This window comes from Balaenoptera borealis (genome assembly GCF_965194805.1).
Source record: "Balaenoptera borealis genome assembly, chromosome: 6".
Classification (NCBI taxonomy): Eukaryota; Metazoa; Chordata; class Mammalia; order Artiodactyla; family Balaenopteridae; genus Balaenoptera; species Balaenoptera borealis.
The window spans coordinates 64076481-64102061 of NC_138863.1; the positions used below are offsets into that span (position 1 = coordinate 64076481).

The 25581-nt window shown below is 42.0% G+C and overlaps 1 long non-coding RNA gene across 1 annotated transcript in view; it reads right to left on the reverse strand.

The window, feature by feature from the left end:
- Window positions 1-25581, reverse strand: part of LOC309630995 — a 279528-nt gene that overhangs the window by 13507 nt on the left and 240440 nt on the right. The gene's annotated exons all lie outside the window — the stretch shown is intronic.

Sequence of the window (25581 nt, forward strand, 5' to 3'; positions counted from 1 at the left end):
GGTTGATAGAATTCACCTGTGAAGCCACCTGGTCCTGGGCTTTTATTTATTGGAAGATTTTTAATCACATTCTCAATTTCAGTGCTTGTGATTGGTCTGTGTATATTTTCTGTTTCTTCCTGGTTCAGTCTCGGAAGGTTGTGCTTTTCTAAGAATGTGTCCATTTCTTCCAGGTTGTCCATTTTATTAGCACATAGTTGCTTGTAGTTATCTCTCATGATCCTTTGTATTTCTGCAGTGTCAGTTGTTACTTCTCCTTTTTCATTTCTAACTCTATTGATTTGAGTCTTCTCCCTTTCTTTCTTGATGAGTCTGGCTAATGGTTTATCAATTTTGTTTATCTTCTCATTGAACTAGCTTTTAGTTTTATTGATCTTTGCTATCATTTCCTTCATTTCTTTTTCATTTTTTTCTGATCTGATCTTTATGATTTCTTTCCTTCTGCTAACTTTGGGGTTTTTTTTTTGTTCTTCTTTCTCTAATTGCTTTAGGTGTAAGATTAGGTTGATTTATTTGAGATGTTTCTTCTTTCTTAAGGTAGGCTTGTATAGCTATAAACTTCCCTCTTAGAACTGCTTTTGCTGCATCCCATAGGTTTCAGGTCGTCGTGCTTTCATTGTCATTTGTTCCTAGATGTTTTTTGATTTCCTCTTTGATTTCTTCAGTGATCTCTTGGTTATTCAGTAGTGTATTGTTTAGTTTCCATGTATTTGTATTTTTTCACAGATTTTTTTCTGTAACTGATATCTTGTCTCATAGCATTGTGGTTGGAAAAGATACTTGATACAATTTCAATTTTCTTAAGTTTACCAAGGCTTGATTTGTGACCCAAGATATGATCTATCCTGGAGAATGTCCCATGAGCACTTGAGAAGAAAGTGTATTCTGTTGCTTTTCGATGGAATGTCCTATAAATATCAATTAAGTCCATCTTGTCTAATGTGTCATTTAAAGCTTGTGTTTCCTTATTTATTTTCATATTGGATGATCTGTCCATTGGTGAAAGTGGGGTGTTAAAGTCCCCTACTATGATTGTGTTGCTGTTGATTTCCCCTTTTGTGGCTGTTAGCGTTTGCCTTGCATATTGAGGTGCTCCTATGTTGGGTGCATAAATATTTACAATTGTCATATCTACTTCTTGGATTGATTCCTTGATCATTATGTAGTGTCCTTCTTTGTCTCTTGTAATAGTCTTGATTTTAAAGTCTATTTTGTCTGATATGAGAAATGCTACTCCAGCTTTCTTTTGATTTCCATTTGCATAGAATATCTTTTTCCATCCCTCACTTTCAGTCTGTATGTGTCCCTAGGTGTGAAGTGGGTCTCTTGTAGACAGCATATATACGGTTCTTGTTTTTGTATCCATTCAGCCAGTCTGTATCTTTTAGTGGGAGCATTTAATCCATTTACATTTAAGGTAACTATCAATATGGATGTTCCTCTTACCATTTTCTTAATTGTTTTGGGTTTGTTATTGTAGGTCTTTTGCTTCTCTTGTGTTTCCTGCCTAGAGAAGTTCCTTTAGGATTTGTTGTAAAGCTGGTTTGGTGGTGCTGAATTCTCTTAGCTTTTGCTTTTCTGTAAAGGTTTTAACTTCTCCGTTGAATCTGAATGAGATCCTTGCTGGGTAGAGTAATCTTGGTTGTAGCTTTTTCTCTTTCATCACTTTAAATATGTCCTGCCACTCCCTTCCGGCTTGCAGAGTTTCTGCTGAAAGATCAGCTGTTAACCTTATGGAGATTCCCTTGTATGTTATTTGTTGTTTTTTTCCGTACTGCTTTTAATATTTTTCTTTGTATTTAATTTTTGATAGTTTGATTAATATGTGTCTTGGTGTGTTTTTCCTTGGATTTATCCTGTATGGGACTCTCTGCACTTCCTGGACTTGATTGACTATTTCCTTTTCCATATTAGGGAAGTTTTCAACTATAATCTCTTCAAATATTTTCTCAGTCCATTTCTTTCTCTCTTCCTCTTCTGGGACCCCTATAATTCGAATGTTGGTGCGTTTTTTTTTTTTTTTTTTTAAGATTTATTTATTTTATTTATTGATTGATTGCTATGTTGGGTCTTCGTTTCTGTGCTAGGGCTTCCTCTAGTTGCGGCAAGCGGGGGCCACTCTTCATCGCGGTGCGCGGGCCTCTCACTATCGTGGCCTCTCTTGTTGTGGAGCACAGGCTCCAGACGCGCAGGCTCAGTAGTTGTGGCTAACGGGCTTAGCCGCTCCGCGGCATGTGGGATCCTCCCAGACCAAGGCTCGAACCCGTGTCCCCTGCATTAGCAGGCAGATTCTCAACCACTGTGCCACCAGGGAAGCCCTGTTGGTGCGTTTAATATTGTCCCAGAGGTCTCTGAGACTGTCCTCAATTCTTTTCATTGTTTTTTCTTTATTCTGCTCTGCAGTAGTTATTTCCACTATTTTATACTCCAGGTCACTTATCCGTTCTTCTGCCTCAGTTTTCCTGCTATTGATTCCTTCTAGAGAATTTTTAATTTCATTTATTGTATTGTTCATCACCGTTTGTTTGCTGTTTAGTTCTTCTAGGTCCTTGTTAAACATTTCTTGTATTTTCTCCATTCTGTTTCCAAGATTTTGGATCATCTTTACTATCATTACTCTGAATTCTTTTTCAGGTAGACCACCTATTTCCTCTTCATTTGTTTGGTCTGGTGGGTATTTACCTTGCTCTTTCATCTGCTGTGTGTTTCTCTGTCTTCTCATTCTGCTTAACTTACTGTGTTTGGGGTCTCCTTTTCACAGACTGCAGGTTCGTAGTTCCTGTTGTTTTTGGTGTCTGCCCCTAGTGGATAAGGTTGGTTCAGTGGGTTGTGTAGGTTTCCTGGTGGAGGGGACTGGTGCCTGTGTTCTGGTGGATGAGGCTGGGTCTTGTCTTTCTTGTGGGCAGGACAATGTCCCGTGGTGTGTTTTGGGGTGTCTATGACTTTATTATGATTTTAGGCAGCCTCTCTGCTAATGGATGGGGCTGTGTTCCTGTCTTGCTATTTGATTGGCATAGGGTGTCCACCACTGTAGCCTGCTGGTCATTGAGTGGAGCTGGGTCTTAGTATTGAGATGGAGATCTCTGGGAGAGCTTTTGCCATTTGATATTATGTGGAGCCGGGAGGTCTCTGGTGGACCAATGTCCTGACCTCGGCTCTCCCACCTCAGAAGCACAGGCCTGACACCCAGCCTGAGTAACAAGACTCTGTCAGCCACATGGCTCAGAAGAAAAGGGAGAAAAAAAGAAAGAAATATAATAAAATAAAATAAAGTTATTAAAATAAAAAATAAAAAATTATTAAAAATAAAAAATTTTTAAGTAATAAAAAAAAAGAAGGAAAGAAGAGAGCAACCAAACCAAAAAACAAATCCACCAATGATAACAAGCACTAAAAAACTATATTAAAAAAAAAAAACAAAAAACGGACAGACAGAACACTAGGACAAATTGTAGAAGCAAAGGTATACATACAAAATCACACAAAGAAGCATACACATAAACACTCACAAAAAGAGAAAAAGGAAAAAAATATATATATCGTTGCTCCCAAAGTCCATCTCCTCAATTTGGGATGATTCGTTGTCTATTCAGGTATTCCATAGATGCAGGTACATGAAGTTGTTTGTGGAGATTTAATCTGCTGCTCCTGAGGCTGCTGGGAGAGATTTCCCTTTCTCTTCTTTGTTCTCACAGCTCCTGGGGTTCAGCTTTGGATTTGGACCCGCCTCTGCGTATAGGTTGCCTGAGGGCGTCTGTTCACACCCAGACAAGATGGGGTTAAAGGAGCAGATGATTTGGGGGCTCTGGCTCACTCAGGCCAGGGGGAGGGAGGGGTACAGATGCGGGGCGAGCCTGCAGCGGCAGAGGCCGGCGTGACATTGCACCAGCCTGAGGCGCGCTGTGCGTTCTCCCGGGGAAGTTGTCCCTGGATCACAGGACCCGGCAGTGGCAGGCTGCACAGGCTCCCGGGAGGGGAGGTATGGGGAGTGACCTGTGCTTGCACACAGGCTTCTTGGTGGCGGCAGCAGCAGCCTTAGCGTCTCATGCCCGTCTCTGGGGCCTGCGCTGATAGCCGCGGCTTGCGCCCGTCTCTGGAGCTCCTTTAAGCAGCGCTCTTAATCCCCTCTCCTCACGCACCAGGAAACAGAGAGGCAAGAAAAAGTCTCTTGTCTCTTCGGCACCTCCAGACTTTTTCCCGGACTCCCTCCAAGCTAGCCGTGGCACACTAACCCCTTCAGGTTGCATTCACGCCGCCAACCCCAGTCCTCTCCCTGGGATCCGACCGAAGCCCGAGCCTCAGCTCCCAGCCCCGCCCGCCCCGGCGGGTGAGCAGACAAGCCTCTCGGGCTGGTGAGTGCTGGTCTGCGCTGAGCCTCTGTGCGGGAATCTCTCCGTTTTTCCCTCTGCGCCCCTGTGGCTGCGCTCTCCTCTGTGGCTCCGAAGCTTCCCCCCTCCGCCACCCGCAGTGTCCGCCCGCGAAGGGGCTTCTAGTATGTGGAAACCTTTCCTCCTTCACAGCTCCCTCCCACTGGTGCAGGTCCCGTCCCTATTCTTTTGTCTCTGTTTTTTCTTTTTCTCTTGCCCTACCCAGGTACATGGGGAGTTTCTTGCCTTTTGGGAGGTCTGAGGTCTTCTGCCAGCGTTCAGTAGGTGTTCTGTAGGAGCTGTTCCACCTGTAGATGTATTTCTGATGTATTTGTGGGGAGGAAGGCGATCTCCACGTCTCACTCCTCCGCCATCTTGAAGGTCTCCCCTTCCTACATTTCCTGAAGATAGTAGTATTACTGCTTTACTGAAAGTCAACAGGTGCTATATTGAAGTTCGCTCTTTGGAATCACCTTTGCTTTCCACCGAGCAAGGTCTCTGCAGTACAGACCATTTACATTTGTGAAGCATGCCCCCTTCTGGATTAGTGGAATATTACATTGCACGTTTTCAAAGCTCTCCAAAATTGGATCTAATTTGTAAAGATGCCTTAACTGCTGTTCAGAGTTTTGGCGAGTGTGGGAAGGGAATAAATATAGCTTTTTGAGATGATTTCTCCGAGCTTCTCAGATTATTTGTATAAACCTTTGGGTGCGGTGTATGGGTTTTCAAATCATATCTGCCCCCAAACCTCAAAATAAATGGTTTAAAGACTCAAAGAGATAATAACAACAACAATAATGGTAAACATTATATTCAGTGTTTTCTGTGTGCCAGGAATGTGCAAAAATACTCTGTGAACCCTGCCCCTTGCAACACTCACCAACACCCTAAAAGACAAGTTCTGTGCATTATCACCCACACCCCCAGTTTACAGAAAGACTTAAAGAAGTTGAGAGCTCTTTCACCCCTACTGTCACCCACCCAGCCAGGGGTTGGGAGCCCCTAAAGTTTTTCTTGAACCCCTTCACCCCATTAACTGGCCACAGAAATAATCAGAAATAGTCAACCGAGCTGGGTTACCCAGATTCTTTCTCCTGGGAGTTTGGAGTCGGATTCAAAGAGAGCCTCTGTTCTGGCTGGTTACCTAAATGGAGGTCATATAAACTCAGGGGCCCCCAAAGGAGGAGCCTTGTGCATGGAGAAACAGAAAAAGGATGATCGGGAGAAAGGAAAAGAATAAAGCAAAGCACAGAGAAAGGCAAAGAGGATAGTTTTTCATTCTTGGTCCCAATCCCTCATAAGTTTCCTCGGCTGGTTTCATTGACTTGGCTTATTGAAATATTTCTTTTTCTCTATTAAAAAAAGTGTATAAAACCAAGTCATGTGAGCAATAATATGTAAAAGTGAACCAAATCTAGTGTTATAATGAAATAAAATCTGAAGTTAATATGGCACATTGAATGATGTGCATGATTTTTATTGTGTTCCATGGCAATTAGACTAAAATATGGAGCAATTAATGAAAATGACTGTAATTATTGTCATGTCAACAAAGCCAAACCAAGTGATTCCAGAGTCAGCTGTAGGGAAGACAATTTACAGCAGGAAGTTGTTCTGCAGTTCCTATGAAGGACCCTGGATTGAAAAACCAGGAGGTTAAATCCTTCCCTTGCATCCACATCTCTAGCAACGGTAGTCCAGATGGTCCAAGAGGTCCCAGCTGACAAGTGTGTGAGCCCCTTGGAACTCCTCACCCCTGTGTTGCAGGACGGGGGACTGCTTCCAGGGCCCCAGAGTGGGCTCTTGTCTAACATTCAGAAATGAATTATCCGAGGAGACACACGTGCTGACAGAGCAAGAGACTATTGGGAAGGGGCGCCCAGGTGGAGAGCAGCAGGGTAAGTGAACCCAGGAGAACTGCTCTGCCACATGGCTCGCAGTCTCAGGTTCATGGTAACTCTGTTAGTTTCCGGGGTTTCTCTGGTCAATTGCTCTGACTCAGGGTCCTTCCTTGTGGCTCGTGCATCCCTCAGCCACGATGGATTCCAACAAGAAGGATTCTGGGAGGTTGGTAGGACATGGGGACTGGCATCTCCTCTCTCCTTTTGACCTTTCCCGAATTTTTCCGGTTGGTGGTAGCTTGTTAGTTCCATGTTCCTTACCAGGACTTCCTATTGTAAGATAACTCATGCAAGTGGCTACTATCTTGCCTGGCCAGGGCAGGCGGTTTCAGTCAGTGTTTCCCCTAACACCTGCACTGCCCCTCCCCCACTGCATCTCCAAGGAGAAGAATGCTGAGATTGATGGGTTGTGTTGGAAGGGCTGCGTCTGTTTGGGAGGCTCTCCTTTCCTCAACATTGGATTGGTGAGATACAGAGCATGGAGAATTTGAAGCTGCTCTTAGGAAGAGGCCACCAGCCTGCTTCCCATGGTGCACTGTCCTTTGGTCTACGTCTACCATTAACTACCACAAGGCATCTTCAATGTGGTCCAGTCTAGCTCACCTGGGGTCTGTACTGAGAGTGGAGGTGAAATCCTCATGGAAATAAAAAGTGTGAAATTGTCTGACTTTGCTCTCTGTGCAGATAGCTATCTTCCTCAGTGGCTGGGGAAGGTTGAGGAAGAATTGGATTCTGGTTGTTGAGATTGCTGGGTCCCAACCAAACGCCATCCTCTCAATCTCTTTTCCATTGATGTAAGACCAAAAAGGAACACTCAGAACATTTACCATAAGCCAGAATCTTAGAGTCCTGGGACTGGTTTGGCTTAAAGTAGCCATTATTTACAGGGATAAAAATTCAATGACTCAGAAATATTCCATTTTTCTCCTTCCACACATGGCTAAACCAATACCCTAGTCTGGACTTTGACCAATTAGAGGTGCATTTGTGCTATTAAACAAATGCATCTCGAATATTTTAGATGTATTACGTCCTTGAAAATGTTTTTGTCATATAATTAGCTATGATTCTGGCATGGGAGCAATGAGAATTACGGAAAGGACCAAGAAAGTTTTTCCTGAGATTCATTCAATATGTATTATTGAGTAAATGCAAGGTGGCAGGCAAGGTGTTAAGGCACTACAGAAAAAATTACAAAATAATGCCTGTACCCTTCAGGAGCTTAATGGGTCAGGTACTCATCACTAACTAGTGTGATGACTTAGGGGAGCATTTAAAAAAAGGCTGTTCCTATCTTGGAATATTTTAATAACCTTGGAACATTTTATACAGATAATGTTGGGTTAAAATAAATATTAAGAGGAGTCTAGGAAGGAAAAGATGGGGGTGGGAGTGGGAAGACAATTATAGGAAAGGGGAGGGTGTGATCTCGGGGCTGGAGATGAATGCGTGTGTATACATCTGAGGGCTGTTTTTAAATACTGTCTGTCTGAAGCCTCCCTCCACCCGCACCCTCCACTTTCCACCCTCCAACTCACCCCTCTTCCTGAGTCACCCAGATTGCCATTTCTCACTAGGAAAGGAGAAAAAGGAAAGGGTGCAATTTGTCTAAAATCCCTAAAAGCTGCAGGGTTACATTCGTGCATTTCGTCTGCACACCCCAACATGCGAAGGGTGGGGGAGTTCTGTGTAAAGATGGGGAAACCGAGGTGCAGAGAGGTTGTGTGACTTCCCCACATTACACAGTTTGGAAAAGGCAGTGCCAAAATGCAAGCTCACATTTTAAAATTATAACTAAGACATATGTGTGCTTTTTTAAAAAGTAAAAAAATAATAGAGAAGTATGAAATATAAAAAATAAATGTCTTCCCTTCTCCACATTCCAAACTGTTTGGGGTATATCCCTATAGACATTTTTCCCTGTACATGCAAATGTGTATTTACACACATGACATATAATTAACTGTACATGTGAACATCTATAATTTTTACATAAATGGATGTTCTAACTATATCGTTCTGTAACTCACTTCCATCACCTAACATTACATCATGTATATCCTTCCTTACCAGAATCTATACACTTATTTTATTTTTACCTCTAATATGTATATTCAATTTGATGATTATATTACATCTTATTTAGACATTTCCTTATTGATAAGGCTGGCCCTGTTTTGTTTCATTTTGAAATTCAATATTAGTGTTTTCTAATTAAAGTATTTTCTACATGTGAGTTTTCACATTTAAACCATGAAGAATTCTGAGATGGAAATTGAAGGCTCTCTTCTCTCACCCTCCATTCCAGTTCCCACTCCCTAGAGTTTTGTTGTTGTCATTTTTGTTACTTTTGTTTTTGTTCTTCGGGGTAGGTCACCTTACAACTGAATTAAATACAGATACTTGCAGTTCTTGGTTTCTCTGTGTTAGAACAAACTGTTGTCCTGCCTCAGTGATAGCTGGGAAGTTCAACATACTTTTGCTATCTCAGCCTCCCTCTTTTAATTGTTAGCTATATTACGATTATTACGATTTTTAAGTTATTTAGGTTAATTACAGTTATACTTTTCTCTAAATAGGTCTTCTGTGTTTGTTAGAGGTTTCAAAAAATGTAAAGCCCCATCTCAATGCAAATATATTCTGATTATGTAAATATTATACACTGAAGTGCCAAGTAGTATGCTAGGAACCATAGAGAAGTAGATACTGTCCTCTGTGACTTAACCACGCTGACAGCTCTAAGGAGAAGCACTGAGGTCCATGGATTCTCTTTTTATTTCTTTTCCATTTCCTTCTAGGCTGTACTGGGCTTCCGCTTTTCTTTGTAGATCATATCCAAGCTAATGGATCCAAGCCAAAGGGCTCCATATTCTCCGAAGCCTATAAGAAGCATGAGGGGCCGGGGGCTGGGGGAAAATAGAACTTCCATTATGTCCCCACTGAGGGGACATGGAAGTCCTCAGAGGGCCCCTGAACTGCCGGTGACCACAGGTTGTATCCAAGAGGCTGCCAAAGGCAGAGATGGGCTAAACCAACAACTTCAGCTCTGAAGTTGAGAATGTAACATCCGTAAGTGCCAAAAAGGACCAGACTCTATGCCGGGGTTCTGGTTCTAGACGCAAAACAGGAATTTTCACTAGAACCTGCATATGTTGATCTGAGGCCTCCTTATTCCCAAGCCCCAAGGTTACCTGTTCCCCAGCCCCAAACACCCAGATACCATTTTGGTGAGGAGCAGCAGAAGGGAGAAGAAATACAATCTAAAAAGACTGTTTGAACCAGAAGAGACTAATATACTGAGATTTGTCTAGTTTAGTTATTTCTACCCCCATATCCAATGGGAAAGAGACCTAGAAGGAACATTAGTTCAGGAGACAGACACAGACCAACCAGCTTGTTGACTAAACCCATTTCTCTTCCTCATGGACTACATTTCCCAGCCTTCTATGCAGTGAGGTGCAGCCATGCAAATGAGTTTTGGCCCCCAAAATGTGCATGTAAGTGATATATCCCATTTCCAGGTCTGGTACATAAAGATCTCCTCTGCATTATTCTTCAGGCTCTTTTCCTTTTCACAATGATCTTGGAAACCCCATATTGAAAATGGTGGAGCTTCATATGGAAGATCTCTGGGTCATCAGAGAGTTAAGGCAACTGCCTGCCAACGAGAAACACCTTTTCTGGGCCTTGAGGTTGTGTTTCAGTTACTATCACTGTGTAACAAACCACTTCAAAACTTAGTGGATTAAGTCTTTATTATAATCTCTATCAGCTTTGTGGATTGACTGGGCTCAGTTAGGTGGTTCTCAATTGGGGGTCTCATTTGGCTGAAGTCTGATGGAAGCATCTTTCTTTTCATTCATAATTCATTCACTGCCTAGATCCTTAACTAGCTCCTAGGAAATATGTTAAGAATTCAACTTCCCAGGCCCTGTTTCTGGGGAGTCTGGAGATTTGCATTTTAACCAGCACTGTTTGGGGAGCTTTATTCCTCTTGTTGGTTCTCTCCATTTCCCAAGTCCTTAATTACCTAGACGATAGAGGTCAGCCTCTCCGTAGACCTAGTAGGCCTTGCTTTACCCAACTCTATATTTCACAACACACTTAGGAAACCTTCCATTTTGTCAATCACTAGGAATTGGAGAAGTCCTGGAGTCCCTTCAGTCCCACCCTCCAGAGAGGAGAAAAGCGGAATTGCTTTACTCTGAGGAACATTGATCCTATTTCAAAAGACCACCAGGGAGGAGAAGTGTCACAGATTAGACTGCTCAAACACAGAATTAGCTTCTGTTGTGATTAGATTAACCTCATCTAGTTGACCTACAATTATTTCAAATCCAGAATGTTAATCACAAAACAAGCCTCCCCCCACCCTCCTTGTCTTTTTTTTTTTTTAATGCTTTGATCTTAGTCATTCTTTCTCTGAGCTCTCCACAGGCACTCAGCTCCCTTACTTAAAATTCTCAGCTCCTGCTTTCTGCAACTCCTCCAGACTTTCCTTAATAGTCATGCTCCTTGCCTGGGATGTGGGTTTCCCACCCTGGCCCTGCTACATTTTTACCCTCTTTGAAAACACTGCTAATATTGACCTGGCTCAAACAGCAAGCCATGTGGGGAGGAGCAGAAAATGAGGAATGAGAAGAACTCTGTTCAAGGTCTGGCTTTGCCACCTCCTGGCTGTATTAACTGTCAACAGAAAAAACAAAAAAAGCACAACGTGAGAGTTGTGAGTTAAATTTTATTTGGGGCCAAATGAGGACTATAGCCCGGGAGGCAGTATTTCAGATAGCTCTGAGAAACTACTCCGAACAGGTAGGGGGGAAGGTCAGTCTATATGTGATTTTGGTGAAGGGGTGGGGGGTACATCCAATCAAGTACACATTTTTGCAGACGGTTGCTGCTAGTCACGAGGAGCAGACATCACCATGAAAGATTTTAGTGCTTTTCTAGATATGAGGAGATGCAAGTATTGGGTTCATAAAATCTTCTCCTGAAAATATCTAACTATCTGAAGGCCTGTTCTGCCAGTTTTTCCCAGAGCGCAGAGTGCCTCATTCCTGATCTCCACCCTGAACTCCTTTCAGGGGGTGTTGAAGATCAGCAGCTGTAGCAGGCTTGCAATTTTATCCTTGTAGAGGCAGATGGCAAGTGTCAAACTTAAGTTGGCGTACCAGACAAATGAAGTCCAGTAACTGGTCTTCATTTTCCTCATCTGTAAAATGGGTTCAGTATTAATCCTACTGTAGAGGGCTTGTGCTCCAGGCACACTGGTTTTCTTTCAGTTCTTGGAAGGCACCGTGCTCCCCTCCTACCACAGGGCTTTTGCAGAATTTATTCCCTCTAAATGGAACATAGTGCCCCTCCCCACCCCTTACCCTGGTAAATGCCTACCCTTTCTTCAGGTATCAGTTCAGTGGTCATGTCCTCAGGGACTAGGCCAATGTCCCTTTCCTACCACTATTACCTCACCTTCAGGGCACGGTTCACAGTTCTAAATTTATATTGATTTGTGAGATTCTTTAACTAACATCAATCTCCTGTAATAGACTATATGCTCCCTGAGAACAGACACAACTGTTTTCTCTTTTTATCTCCAGCACCCAACACTCGATAAATCAGTGAATGAATATGAGTGAATGAATTATAGTTGTGAAAATAAAGGGGACCATGCATGTCAATCACTTACTACTGTTTTGTTATTAATAATATTATCTTCTCCAAAACAGATTTTATAATAATAATACCAATGATCAGGTTCACAAGAAGGGAAGGTATATACAAGTTGTTCGTAAATTGTAAAGACGTAGACAAATATTAGATTTTTGTGAGCATTGATATCCCTTAGTTCTTTTTCTTGCAAACACCTCAGCAATCCCCTGCACAGCCATCTAACGCATAAGTACATAGAGACAACTGAGCTTCTAGAAAGTGATATTTATCTGGTTTGACTAGTAAGTAATTGTCTTCATAAACAAATCACAAGTCAAACAGCAATGGCACCATGAGTGGAAGAAGTGATGCATTTTAAGGAAATGGCTCTCTTAAATCTCAGACACAGAGGTGCCCGTGATTATGGAGCAAACTTTGTCATAGAGAGAGTGAGCAAGGGTAGAGGGGGCTGAGGCTGTGCAGGATGGGGAACTGAGTTGTCTACTGCCCTGCTTGCAGGAGGGGCATTGGGGCAGCCCAAGCACTATGCCCAAAAGGGTACGGCAAGCTCACAAGAAAGGCTTAGGCAATCATCCATCCTGGTGCACGACCTGTTGGATGCAGCACGGACATAAATGGAGTCAAGCACAGCTATGTCTAGTAGCTCCTAATGGTCCAGTCAACCACAGCAGGACTCTTATCAGTGGTTGAAGCCACAGGGACTTCAGGGGAAAGGGGTCACAGCAGATTCGAGATGGCCTCAAACTCTTTGACAATCCTGCCACTGAGAAGCAGAGTGTAGTCCCTTCCCCTTGAATCTGGGCAGACTCTATGACTGCTTTGGCTGATAGAATTTGCCAGAAGTGATGCTGTGCCAGTTTCTGAACCCAGGCCTTGTGAGACTAGCTGCTTCCAAATCCTACCTCTTGGAACAGTCTCTCTGAGGAAGCCAGATGCCATGTAGGAAATCCACCTACTCTGAAACCTTCATGCATGAGAAGGCCAAGCCACCGTGCTGTCACTAGGCCCTAAAGGATGTGCCTGGGTGGGGTGGCAGGGTGAGAGATCGAGGAGAGAGAGAAAGAGAAGGCCTAGGGAGCACTGAGGCACCACACGAAGAAATCACGATTGTTTGAAACCACTGCATTTTGAGGAAGTTGACTGATTCTGCAGAAATAGATAGTTGAAAAGGAACCTACTGGCAAGAGACAGAGACTCCAAGGCAGGTGAGGTTCAGGGAAGAGCTGTCATCCTAAAGAGAGATTGGGCTATTAGGTAACTCATCGGGCTGAGTCCTAAGAAGGAGAAGGCTAGGGAGATGACTCAAGGTTACCTGGCACTCAGCATGTCCCTAGACACTGGACACACTTCACACTAGCCCACCAGAAGTGGGCCGAGGCCACTTGCCACACCTAGGCCATGCAGGTGGCTAGATGAGAAACTGTCAGAGACTGAGCAGAAGGTGGGACCCATCAGGATGCCAGGAGGAAAGAGAGAGACAGAAAGAGAGACAGAGGAAGCATGGGGAGCTGTGTAAAGATAAGATGAAACAATGCAAGAGTTGTGAATTCCAGTAAGTTTATGAGTTGTAGTAAGACTTTACAAGACTTGACTTGAGTGTCTTTATAAGACTTGGAGTGTTCATATATTACTACTACTACTACTTATTCTTTTCTTTTAAATTTCAAGTTTAATGAAGGTGACAACTGTTCCGCTATATTCTTTTTCCCCTCGGAATGTAGAATACATATGTTACAGGGGTTAATGTGATTTTTGTTACCAAAATCCAACTTTCTTGCAGCTTCTTTGAGCACCCCCCTGCTTTTGGAAATCATAGGAGTGAGACATGAAACAGAGAATTGCAGATGACTGAGATCCCAAGGGAGGCGGAATTCTCAGGACCAAGTTATTTATACAAAGAGTAGGCAGTAAGAAAGGCTAGTTTAGCTCACAGTATTAAACAGAATTAAGAGAAAAACAAAAGAAGTTTTTGTGTAGGCTGCATTGTTTTGTTTACTAACCTACTGCAGTCATTCTCATAAAAAATTTTAATTACAGCGAAAGACAGTTCAATAACATTTTCAAATAATACAAAATTGTCCAATCCAAGAGTCCAGATTAGTATATGCCAATTCAGTGGGGAGTTTGTTATTCTGTTTTGTATTGTTTTTCCTTGTTTTGTGACCAACCAAGCTGAAAATACAGAAAGGACCTTGCCAAATTTAAATGACTAGAATGCCTTAGAAGTGAAAGCATGCATTTCCTATCATTTAGGGAATTACTTCCTTCTTGTCTGACATAAAGGCTCTGTAGTCAGAGGTAATTCTCTTGGATTCTCATCTGAATGTACCTTTTCCACCAAGCACTCCTGCCTAGTGGTTTCAAGAGAGCAAATCTTACTGTGTTCACTAGACTAGAAGATTCACAAGGTCAGGTTCTATATATTAACTTTTTTAATTTGTTAAATCTTTATTGAAATATAGTTGATTTACAATGTTGTATTAGTTTCAAGTATACAGCAAAGCGATTCAGTGACATGTATATGTGTATATATATATATACACACACATATATATACAAACTTTTAATTTAATTTTATTTTAAATTTGTTTATTTATTTATTTATTTTTGGCTGTGTTGGGTCTTTGTTGCTGCGTGCAGATTTTCTCTAGTTTCAGCAAGCAGGGTCTACTCTTCGTTGTGGTGCGTGGGCTTCTCACTGCAGTGGCTTCTCTTGTCGTGGAACACAGGCTCTAGGTGCACAGGTTTCAGTAGTTGTGGCTCGCAGGCTCTAGAGCGCAGGCTCAGTAGTTGTGGCGCACAGGCTTAGTTGCTCCTTGGCATGTGGATCTTCCCGGACCAGGGCTCGAACCTATGTCCCCTGCATTGGCAGGCGGATTCTTAACCACTGCGCTGCCAAGGAAGCCCCTGTATGAACTTTTAAAATGTTCATCACATACTTTTGGAGAATTAATGACACACTATAAAAACTTTATGAATATGGTTGAATTAACTTAATTTCAAGGAACTCTTATAAACCACTGGTGATTATGTAACTACCCTTTTATGATACCAGAATACCTTATCATAGTGGCTATGTGCTTTAAAAGAGTAATTGTTCTCTCAATTATTTTAAGCCCTAAATTTGCCTATTACAGGGATTAATATTTTTTGCATTGAACAATATTAATAATCTGTCTTTGTAGTTGAAAGTACTAAGATCACTTGGGTTCATAAAACCCTGTTAAAAATCTATGCTCACCTCTTCTACCCAATCAGATAAATAGACAACAAGACGGTACTTTCAAATACAAGTAAGGTCCACACCAGATCGGCTAGCTCTCCTTGGTAGTAATTATATGAATTTTTAAAATTTCATGTTTTATAAATACAACAAAAAGAAAGGTTGAAAAACAGAAAATAGACTTTGGAATTAACTATTTACAGTTTGCTAACGACTAACAAATATGTATTAGAAATTAAGTTTCTCGGGCTTCCCTTGTGGTGCAGTGGTTAAGAATCCGCCTGCCAATGCAGGGGACACGGGTTCGACCCCTGGTCCGGGAATATCCCACATGCCGGGGTGCAACTAAGCCTGTGTGCCACAACTACTGAGCCTGTGCTCTAGAGCCCACGAGCCACAACTACTGAGCCCACGTGCCACAACTACTGAAGCCTGTGTGCCTGGAGCCCATGCTCCACCGCAAGAGAAGCCACCGCAATAAGAAGCCTGCGGGCACCGCAGCTTGCTGAAACTAGAGAAAGCCTGCACGCAGCAACGAAGACCCAATGCAGCCAAAAATAAATAAATTAAATAAATAAATTTTTTAAAAAATTAAGTTTCTCTCCTCATCTTCCAAGATTATATCCTTAAAGATTCCCAAAGTAGAAAATGTCACTGAAAAGAATTTAAGAAAGAATTAGATTAGGGGCCAAGATTAGGGGTATATCTATAAAATCTATAAAAACTTTTTAATGTTCACTAAAATAAAGCAATAGATTTTACAGCTAAGTAAAGGAGAAATCAGTGACGTTTATGCATCTTAAATAGTAGTGTCATTGTTCGAATGATCTCTTGCTACGTAACGAGCCACCCCAAAACTTAGCGGCATAAACCACTTTATTAAGTTCCTGAATTCTGCAGATCAAGAATACAGCGAGGATCCAGCAGGGATGACTTGTCTCTCATCACAAATTCTGGGCCTTCAGCTGGGAAGACTAGTAAGTGGGAGCTAGAATCACCTGGAAGCTTCTTCAGTCTCATGTCTGGCACATGGGCCATGATGAATTGAAGGCTGGGCTCAGTTGAGGCCATCACCAGAGACCCTATACAGGGCCTCTTGTCATGGCTTGGGCTTCCTCATAGCATGGCAGCCTTAGGATGATCAGCATTCTTACGTGGCCCCTCAGGGCTCCAAGAGCATGTGAATGAGGAGAAAGCTACGTGGCTTTTATGACATAGCCTCAGGTGTCACATAGTGAAAGTCTGCGATACTTTTTGGTCAAAATAGTCACAAGCCCACCCAAGATTCAAGGGTTGGGAACATACCTCGCCTCTTGATGGGAAGGATGTCAAAGAGTTTGTGACTGTTTAAAAACCACACAATCACACATTTTACCTCTCCTAACTTACTAGAAATAGTTATAGATCTCATCTGCCACCTGTATTAGGCAGGATTCTCCAGAGAAACAGACCAATAGCATGTGTGTATATATGTATACAGTGGACCCATAAGTCACATGGATTTGAACTGTTTGGGTCCATTCATAAGAGAATTTTTTTTACTAAATACATACCACAGTACTACACTATCTTCAGAGGGCTGACTGTAAGGTTATATGAGGATTTTTGACTGCACAGACTGTGGCCCTAACCCTTGTGTCGGGAACTGTTTCAGAAGGAACTGGCTCACACAGTTATGGAGGTGAACAATTCCAGAATCTGCAGGATAGGCCAGCAGGCTGGAGACCCAGAAGAGCCAACACTGCAGTTCTAGGCCGAAGGATGGAAGACTACTTTCGAACCAGGAAGACCTGATATTGTAGATGAAGTCCAAGGGCAATCTGCAGGGGAATTCTCTCTTGCTCTAGGGAGGCCTCTTTTTGTTCTATTCAGGCGTTTGCTTGATTGGATGGGGCCCACCTTCCCCATGGAGCGCAATCTGCTTTACTCAAAGACCACTGATTTAAATGTTAATCTCATCTAAAACACCCTCACAGAAACACCCAGAATAATGTTTGACCAAATATCTGGACACCCTGTGGCCCAGCCAAGTTGACACATAAAATTAACCATCACGCCACCCCATACCACATTCTCGGTTTTAAAAAGTACTTTAAAATTCCTTTTGTTTTATTGCCAGATAATATGCATACTAAGGCTCGTTCTTCTTTTTTGTTGTCTGCCTTTCTGGTTTCATCAGAGCTCAGAATCATTTTTCCTAAATTACTATTTGGAGTGACTGGAGAGTCACATATATTTGATCCTGTAATTCTCAGTTCCTAAAGGGACTCAGAGAAGTACATCTGCATTATACTTGAATTTATAATGCACAAGTTCAGGCTGGGGAGGAATAACCCCTGTGGTCTCCAGGTTTAAATCATCAGAGAGCAGCTGAGATGGTATCTCCATTTTGGTCCTAATGCAGACCCTAGTTCACATTTGTTATCCTGCTTCTGTGTCTCCAACTTCCATTATCCTCATCTATATTCCATTCCGTTTCCTGCTGGACTGTTTCCTGCCTCACATTAATTAATACTCATTGTAGAGGGCTCTCAGCCAGTCAATAATTGTACAAAGTTCAAGCCATAAAATTCAGGCATTCTCTGCAGCTACAAAAAGTGCGTCATCTGTGTTTATGTTGCTCTTTTTCTGCTTCTAGTAGTTATTACAGAAAACATGCAATGCAAGAATCACAGGAGGGGTGACTCTCCCATGTGGTTTCCTTCAGATGGGGATTAGAGCCCTGGATGAAGGCTTCTATTCAGATTTCTTACAGTCAGAAATGTTATGGACTTCTGTGGCCTTACAGGAAAAAGAGTGCCTGGAAACTCTCCCATTAAGCAAACCTCTCACTCATATAAGACTTTACTGCAAAGGAGCTATTTTTCCTAGAGCTGAGATGGAGCATGTGTTCTTCTGACACCTGTTTTGGAGCACCCTGGGCTGAATGTTCCCGATCCCTGGGCCCACCGAGACCAACTGAATCACATTCTCTAGTTGGAGGACTGCCTCAGGCATTTGAGTTCTGTTTGTGTGTGCGTGCATGTGTGTTAAAATATATGTGTGTATATGTGTATATATGTACACACGTGTATATGTGTGCATATATATACATACACACACATACATAACATAAATTTACCATTTTAACAAGTTTTAAGTGGATAGTTCAGTGGCATTAAGTACATTCATACTCATGTGCCGCCATCACCATGACTCATCTCCAGAAATTTTTCATCATCTCAAACTAAAACTCCATGCCCATTAAAAAGTAACTTTCTTTCTCTTTATTCCTCAGCCCTAATCTTTATTCTACTTTCTGTCTCTATGAATTTGACTATTTCGGGCACCTCACATAAGTGAAATCATATAATACTTGTTTTTTTGTATCTGGCTTACTCCACTTAGCATAATGTTTTCAAGTTTCATCCATGTTGCCACGGTGTTAAAATTTTCTTCCGTTTTAAGGCTGAATAATATTCCATTATATACATACACACACACACACATACACACACACACACACACACATATATATATATATATATACACACATATACATACCACATTTTGATTATCCATCGATAGACATTTGGGTTATTTCCTCCTTTTAGCTGTAGTGGATAATGCTGCTGTGAATACGGGTGTACAAATACCTGTTAGAGTCCCTTTCAGTTCTTTTGCATATATATTGAGAATTCATTTGCATTTTTAATGAACTTCCCTAGTGAGCCTCTTGCCCTAAATTTTGATAGCCACTAGCTTAGAGGATCTCCTAGTAAATTGTTTTGTCAAGTCTTGTGCAAAGGTATCTTGAAATTTAGTTTAAAGGAGAATGAATGAGTGGGTTTTTGCACCGTCCCTTTTCTTTTGCTATTCCCTCTTCCACATCCATGTTAAGGCCCTAAAACCTTGGGCCTCACCTCCTATGAGAATCTCCTGTGATGAATCTTTTCCTTTTCCAAGTTATTCTCAGCACAGTGGTCAAAGGACGCTTCCTAAAACACCTCTCTCATTTTTCAAATCCATCCCAGTTTCTTCCAAGACCTTACAACGATTCACAGTTGGGCTCCATCCATCTTTTCAGCCTCCTCTTCCCCTAGAAAAGCTGTCCTCTTGCTTACGGTTTCTCTGAGTAAGCTTCCTGGACCACCAGCATCATCATTACCTGGGAACTTGTTAGAGATGCAAATTCTCAGTTGGCTTCAGACCTATTCAATGAGGAAGGGCGCAGCGTGTGGAACCTGGCAGCTTGTGTTCTAACAAGCCCTCCAGGTGATTCTGAGTGTGAGAACCGCTGCTGTTACCAAACAACTTGAGATAGTCTTCCCAAAACACTTCTCCTCTGCCAGCTGTTTGTCTTCACACTATCCCACCTGGCAGAGATTTCCCCCTCTTTCTGCCCATTCAAATCCTGTGTGGCCTCCAAGCCCCAAGTCATTTGCTACCTTCTTCACAGAGCCTCGGTTGAATCCGCAGTGGGAAATCCCTCTCCTAGCTCTGCACTCGAATGGGCCCTTTTCTGCAAGCCATTTGGCAGTTCATCGTGTACTGGCTTGTATCCTCTGTTTCTCGCACGTGGCAGGTAATGACTACATTTTCTTGATTTGAGCAGATTTGCTTTACCTCTGCTGGATTAAAAAAAAAAAACATTTTATTGAAGTATAGCTGATTTACAATGTTGTGTCTAATTTCTGCTGTATAGCAAAGTGACTCAGTTATACATACATATATATTTTTTTCATATTCTTTTCCATTATGGCTTATCACAGGATACTGAATATAGTTCCCTGTGCTGTACAGTAGAGCCTTGTTGTTCACCCATCCTCTACTGGATTTTAAAGGAAGCTGAGGAAGTCCTCAGACTATAGCCCTGGTCCCTTCAGACCAGCTAGAGTGCCATGTCGTTAGTCCTAAATCATTGATGAGGAGAACCAGACCTTTCAGACAGAAATCCCACCATGACTTACCAGCCCTGAGCCAAAGGTGGGTGCTGTGAACTGGTGTGAACGTCAGTCAGGTGGCACGCTGATAAACATTTCTTTCAGGAAATGAGAGAGACTCGGCTGTAGCCACAGATGGGTAGTGGGCTTGGGGAATCAGCCGCCTGCATCCATCAGAGGGAAAGGGCTGCAGCAAAGCACAGGTGCAAGGCTTTTGTTCCCTATCTCGCTCCCTGTGGGCTTATGGAAATGTCTGAGAGCCCTTCCCTTTTCTTTCAAGCTTTATGGCCCAAAGAATCTAAAGGATGCATTTGCTTCCTCGCAATTACTCTAAAAGGAATAAATAGTGAATTTTACGTAGAAGATCTAGGAGAGTGTGCCAGGTTCAATTAAATCTTCTACAAAGCCTGTGAGAAGCAACGGTGGGAAGGCGAGATTTAATTTTCCCCCCAGAGGCTGAAGAGTCTCTGTAGTCTGTGGGGAATGCTGTAATGTGTTTGTAATGGGAACGTCTATCTTTCTGTTCAAGTGCTGCCTAATTCACTAGAAAATGGGGAGGGAAATGCTTTTCTACACATAACTTGATAAGAGGATTCATTAGAAATACTGTTGTAGAATTAATAAAATGTTGAATGATTTTTCCATCATTTTTATTCCTAATAGTTGGTTAATGAGGACGAAAAGCAATTATTTTTATAATACATTTTCACGTAATTGACAGCTAAGTGTACTCAGTAGAGAATAATGAAGGTACTCATTTGCAATGAATTCTTTAAAAGGAAAGAACAGAATTGGGAAGATTCTGAAAAATTTTACCCTTTGGGCTACAAACGCAGACTTCCTGTCATCCCATCATTACCTATAATTTACAATATTTTAAACACTGAAGATGGTGTTATTATTTCTTTAAAAAGGCATAATTCTTTGAGAGTTCTGCATTTGGAACTAGTCTGTAGTGTTGCTTCAAATCTGCAAGCTGCATAGTGACAGGAAAAACATGTTTGTTATTTTAAGTTGGCCATTTTTAGCTATACAGGCTAAATAGAAAAAGCAATCGTATTTAAAATTATGCTATTGAATACAATTTCTTGATATATGAAAGGAAACTGTTTTCACTAAATGAAATTCAAAAACTACTCAGTGCATACAGGGGTCGGGGGGCAGGGAGTTGCTTAGTCTAAGAACGTTTTTTAGATCTTCTGCTCAAGAAGGGAATCACCACCTGATATTTACATATTGTGATCACAGCAGCCAATAACCATTTAGAACCTTCAAGGAAACGACTCCAGTTTATGACTCTAAAGACTCAATAATTTCTAGGTCCTAGGAAGAGGTCTCAAATACACATGAGAATGTTTGGAGCACTCACTAGTTTCTATTTATCTTTTCAACAGAACTATTTTCACTATTACATACATAGCTTTAGGGCTCTACTTTAACCCCCTCCTGTATTCCCTTGGAGTTCTTACTGCTATTGATGGAGAGTGTTCTTCTTGGGGTGCTGTCTGATTCAAGGTCAAGTTTGAAGTTACACAAAGGAATTTCCATGGGCATTCATTGTAGTGATGGCAGAACAGTACTGGCACATAGCTTCTATTCCTTCTAAAGAGGGAAATGCTTTGATGTCTGTGAGAAAGGTTGGGATTGCTAGGTGGTCCTGTGGAGATATCAGACCTTGTGGAGGTGGGGAATCTCAATTTGTATTATCTTTTTCTGCACAGTTTTGCTAAAGAGAACTTAAATTTGTTAGTTTTGTGAATAAATTGCAATAACCTAACTTCAGCTGCTTTCTTCTTCATATTTAAGAAATGCATTTGAATGTCTCTTTCTCCCCCAAACTTGTTTCCATACATGACTCTTGTCTGCTCTTCTCCTGAGACATGGCCAGCTCTAATGACAAATAGTCTTTAATAACTCCTTGGTCAACCATCAGATAGGAGATCTCTGAAAGAATCTCAATGGCCCAGGTGTCAATTCGACAGGAAATTACTATGCTGCATTCAGCAGCCTGAGAATCAAAATTTCAATTGGTGAAGTGAAACTTGACAGAGACATTGTGAAATCTTGTTTGACTAATGACTGTATTCATGATTGATTTGGTTCTATCAAGCCTTGCATCCATCATGCCATGCTTTATTTATGCAAATGTACTTCCCATAACAATATGCTTATTTCTTTTCTTCATAAAAAGGCACCTTGTCCCTTCTGTCTGTCTCCATCTTTCAAACACTATAACTACCATATAATGCAGACCCTGTGTGTTTTCCCTTGTATACTGCTCCCATCTACCCACACGATTCCACCTTATATATGCTCATCAAATTAAGCTTCCAAAATTGAAGCTCTGTCATATCATTTTCCTTGCTTGGAAACCTTCAGCTTTTCTCTCTTGCCTGATGAACTTACACTGGCAGCCAAGGCTCTGCAAACTAGAGCTTTAACCAACTTTTTCAATCCTATTTCCCACTCTCTCCTCCCCCCTGCAAACTTCCATAACCTTCAGCCAAAAGGAAACACACTGCAGCTTCTCACATCAACATCTTTGTTCATGTGGCCTACAAGGGGGTTGGCACACTCTGCCCTGTGGGATTGGGTCTGCAGCTTGTTTTTGTACAGCCCTTAAGCTAAGAATGACTTTGCATGTTTAATGCTAGAGGAGAAGGAGTGTAAAAGTGTGCAATGGAGACAGGATGTGACCTGCAAACCTTAAAGTATTTATTTTCTGGCCTTTACTGAAAAAGTTTGCCAACCCCTAGCCTAGAGAACACCCTTCCTTCTCCTACTGTTGCCATGAAAATCACATTTATTACTGCAGGCCTGTGCTAAATGCTAAATACAGCCTCACACACCCCTTTCTGCCCAACTGCCCAAATGTCTCCTTTCTTCAAACCAACTTAGGGCCTTCTTGGACTCTCAGAGCTCTTACCTTTCTCTGTTATATAATAATTATATGTGTAAATTTTTATTAAGCTACAGCTCCTTGAGGATAGGGATGATTTCTTTCTTTCTTTTTAAATACATCTTTATTGGAGTATAATTGCTTTGCAATGGTGTGTTAGTTTCTGCTGCACAACAAAGTGAATCAGCTATAGGCATACATACATCCCCATATTCCCTCCCTCTTGAGCCTCCCTCCCACCCTCCCTATCCCACCCCTCTAGGTCGTCCCAGAGCACCAAGCTGATCTCCCTGTGCTATGCAGCAGCTTCCCACTAGCTAGCTATTTTAATTTGGTAGTGTATATATGTCAATGTTACTCTCTCACTACGTCCCAGCCTCCCCTACCCCCCCATGTCCTCAAGTCCGTTCTCAATGTCTGCATCTTTATTCCTGCCCTACCACTAGGTTCATCGATATCCATTTTTCTAGATTCCACATATATGCGTTAGCCTACGGTATTTGTTTTTCTCTTTCTGACTTACTTCACTCTGTATGACAGACTCTAGGTCCATCCACCTCACTACAAATAAATCAGTTTCATTCCTTTTTATGGCTGAGTAATATTCCATGGTATATATGTGGCACATCTTCTTTATCCATTCATTCATCTGTTGATGGACACTTAGGTTGCTTCCACGTCCTGGCTAGTGTAAATAGTGCTGTAATGAACATTGTGGTGCATGAGTCTTTTTGAATTATGGTTTTCTCAGGGTATATGCCCAGTAGTGGGATTACTGGGTCATATGGTAATTCTATTTTTAGTTTTTTAAGGAACCTCCATACTGTTCTCCATAGTGGCTGTATCAATTTACATTCCCACCAACAGTGCAGTAGGTTTCCCTTTTCTCCACACCCTTGAAGGTAGGGATGATTTCTTACTTTTTTTTTTAATTAACAAATTCCTGGGGCTTCCCTGGTGGCGCAGTGGTTAAGAATCTGCCTGCCAATGCAGGGGACACGGGTTCGAGCCCTGGTCTGGGAAGATCCCACATGCCACGGAGCAACTAAGCCCGTGAGGCACAACTACTGAGCCCACGTGCCACAACTACTGAAACCTGCGTGCCTAGAGCCCGTGCTCCACAACAAGAGAAGCCACGACAATGAGAAGCCCGCGCACCACAAAGAAAAGTAGCCCCCACTCGGCGCAACTAGAGAAAGCCCATGCATAGCAACGAAGACCCAACACAGCCAAAAATAAATAAATAAATAATAATTTTTAAAAAAACAAATTCCTTCCAGCATCCCAGAATCTGGTAAAATGAATTGGAGACCAAATAAACTTAGTAAATATTTGTAATTGAATTCAATTAGGGTCAAATAAATATAAGCCATTTCCTAGGTTCCTAAAAATGGATGAGAAGTTTCCTCTTTACCTGAGCCTCAGGTTATGCTGCTCCAATAAGCAGTGTTCCCTGGAGATGGGTCCCAGAATACAGTGGAAGAGTGAGCTGGGAGTTGAGTGAACCCACAGGGGTTGCTGGAAATTCTCTTGGCCAAGGGAAGAACACATGTGAGTTAACTCCTAAAGATGTCACTTACTCTAAAATGCTCTCAGGTTTATGGAGTTTACTATTTAATAGTGGGGTGAGTAATTGATTTAGATCATTCTTTTTAAGAATTTTTTTTTTTTTTTAGATCCCACAGCACGGCATGTGGGATCTTAGTTCCCTGACCAGAGAGCGAACCCACGCCCCCTGAATTGGAAGAGCGGAGTCTTAACAACTAGACCTCCGGGGAAGTCCCTACATGAATTTTTATATTGTAATTTGGGAGTTTACGTTCTGGGTCTGTGAGGATCAAAAGTTTCCCAATCTCGGTGCTCTCTGAGGCACTCTCTCTAAAACTACTGCAAACATTTAGTAGAAGTTCTGGCATAATTCGATGATATACGGGGGTAAAATAAAGAAGTGGGCATGTGGGGTAACATGACTGATAAGTTGTTAAAGAGCCATGAGTGGGGTTGATCTGCCAAGCCAGGATAAAGCTGGTCATTCACTGGATTTTGTGCATGTCAGTCATTTTCACTCGACAATGAGTTAACTATAGGAAGCATCCTTTAGACAGGAAGTAAACCTAGTGGGTGTTCCAAGGAGGGACATGGACTTTGAAATAGGAAAAGAAGAGCTGATGTGTTTCACACAGGTTTCATGCACGTCAACATGGTCATCAATGTGAAGATCTTGTCTCATATTTGTGACAAATCCAGCAAGGACACACACTCTGAACTAGGAAGAAGTCCAAAGATATATATTAGGAAAACTCATGTCATAGAACCAGAAGGAGAGCTTGAATCATAGTTGAGGAAGGAAGCAAAATACTGAAGCCAGAAATGGAGTGCCTAATTTCAGGTCTAAGGAGTGAGGCAAGGCCGTCATTAGCTAACAGGTAACCATGTCAGAAGTTGGAAGATTGGACACAGCTCCAGAGTCAGAGGGTGAGGCAGGCAAGGGGAGTGGATCATGGTGAAGACTGTGCCTGGTATGAGGGTGTCAAACACATGATCATAACTACATGGGTAAGAATTTTTAGATCAAGATCAGTAAAAAGTAGCGATC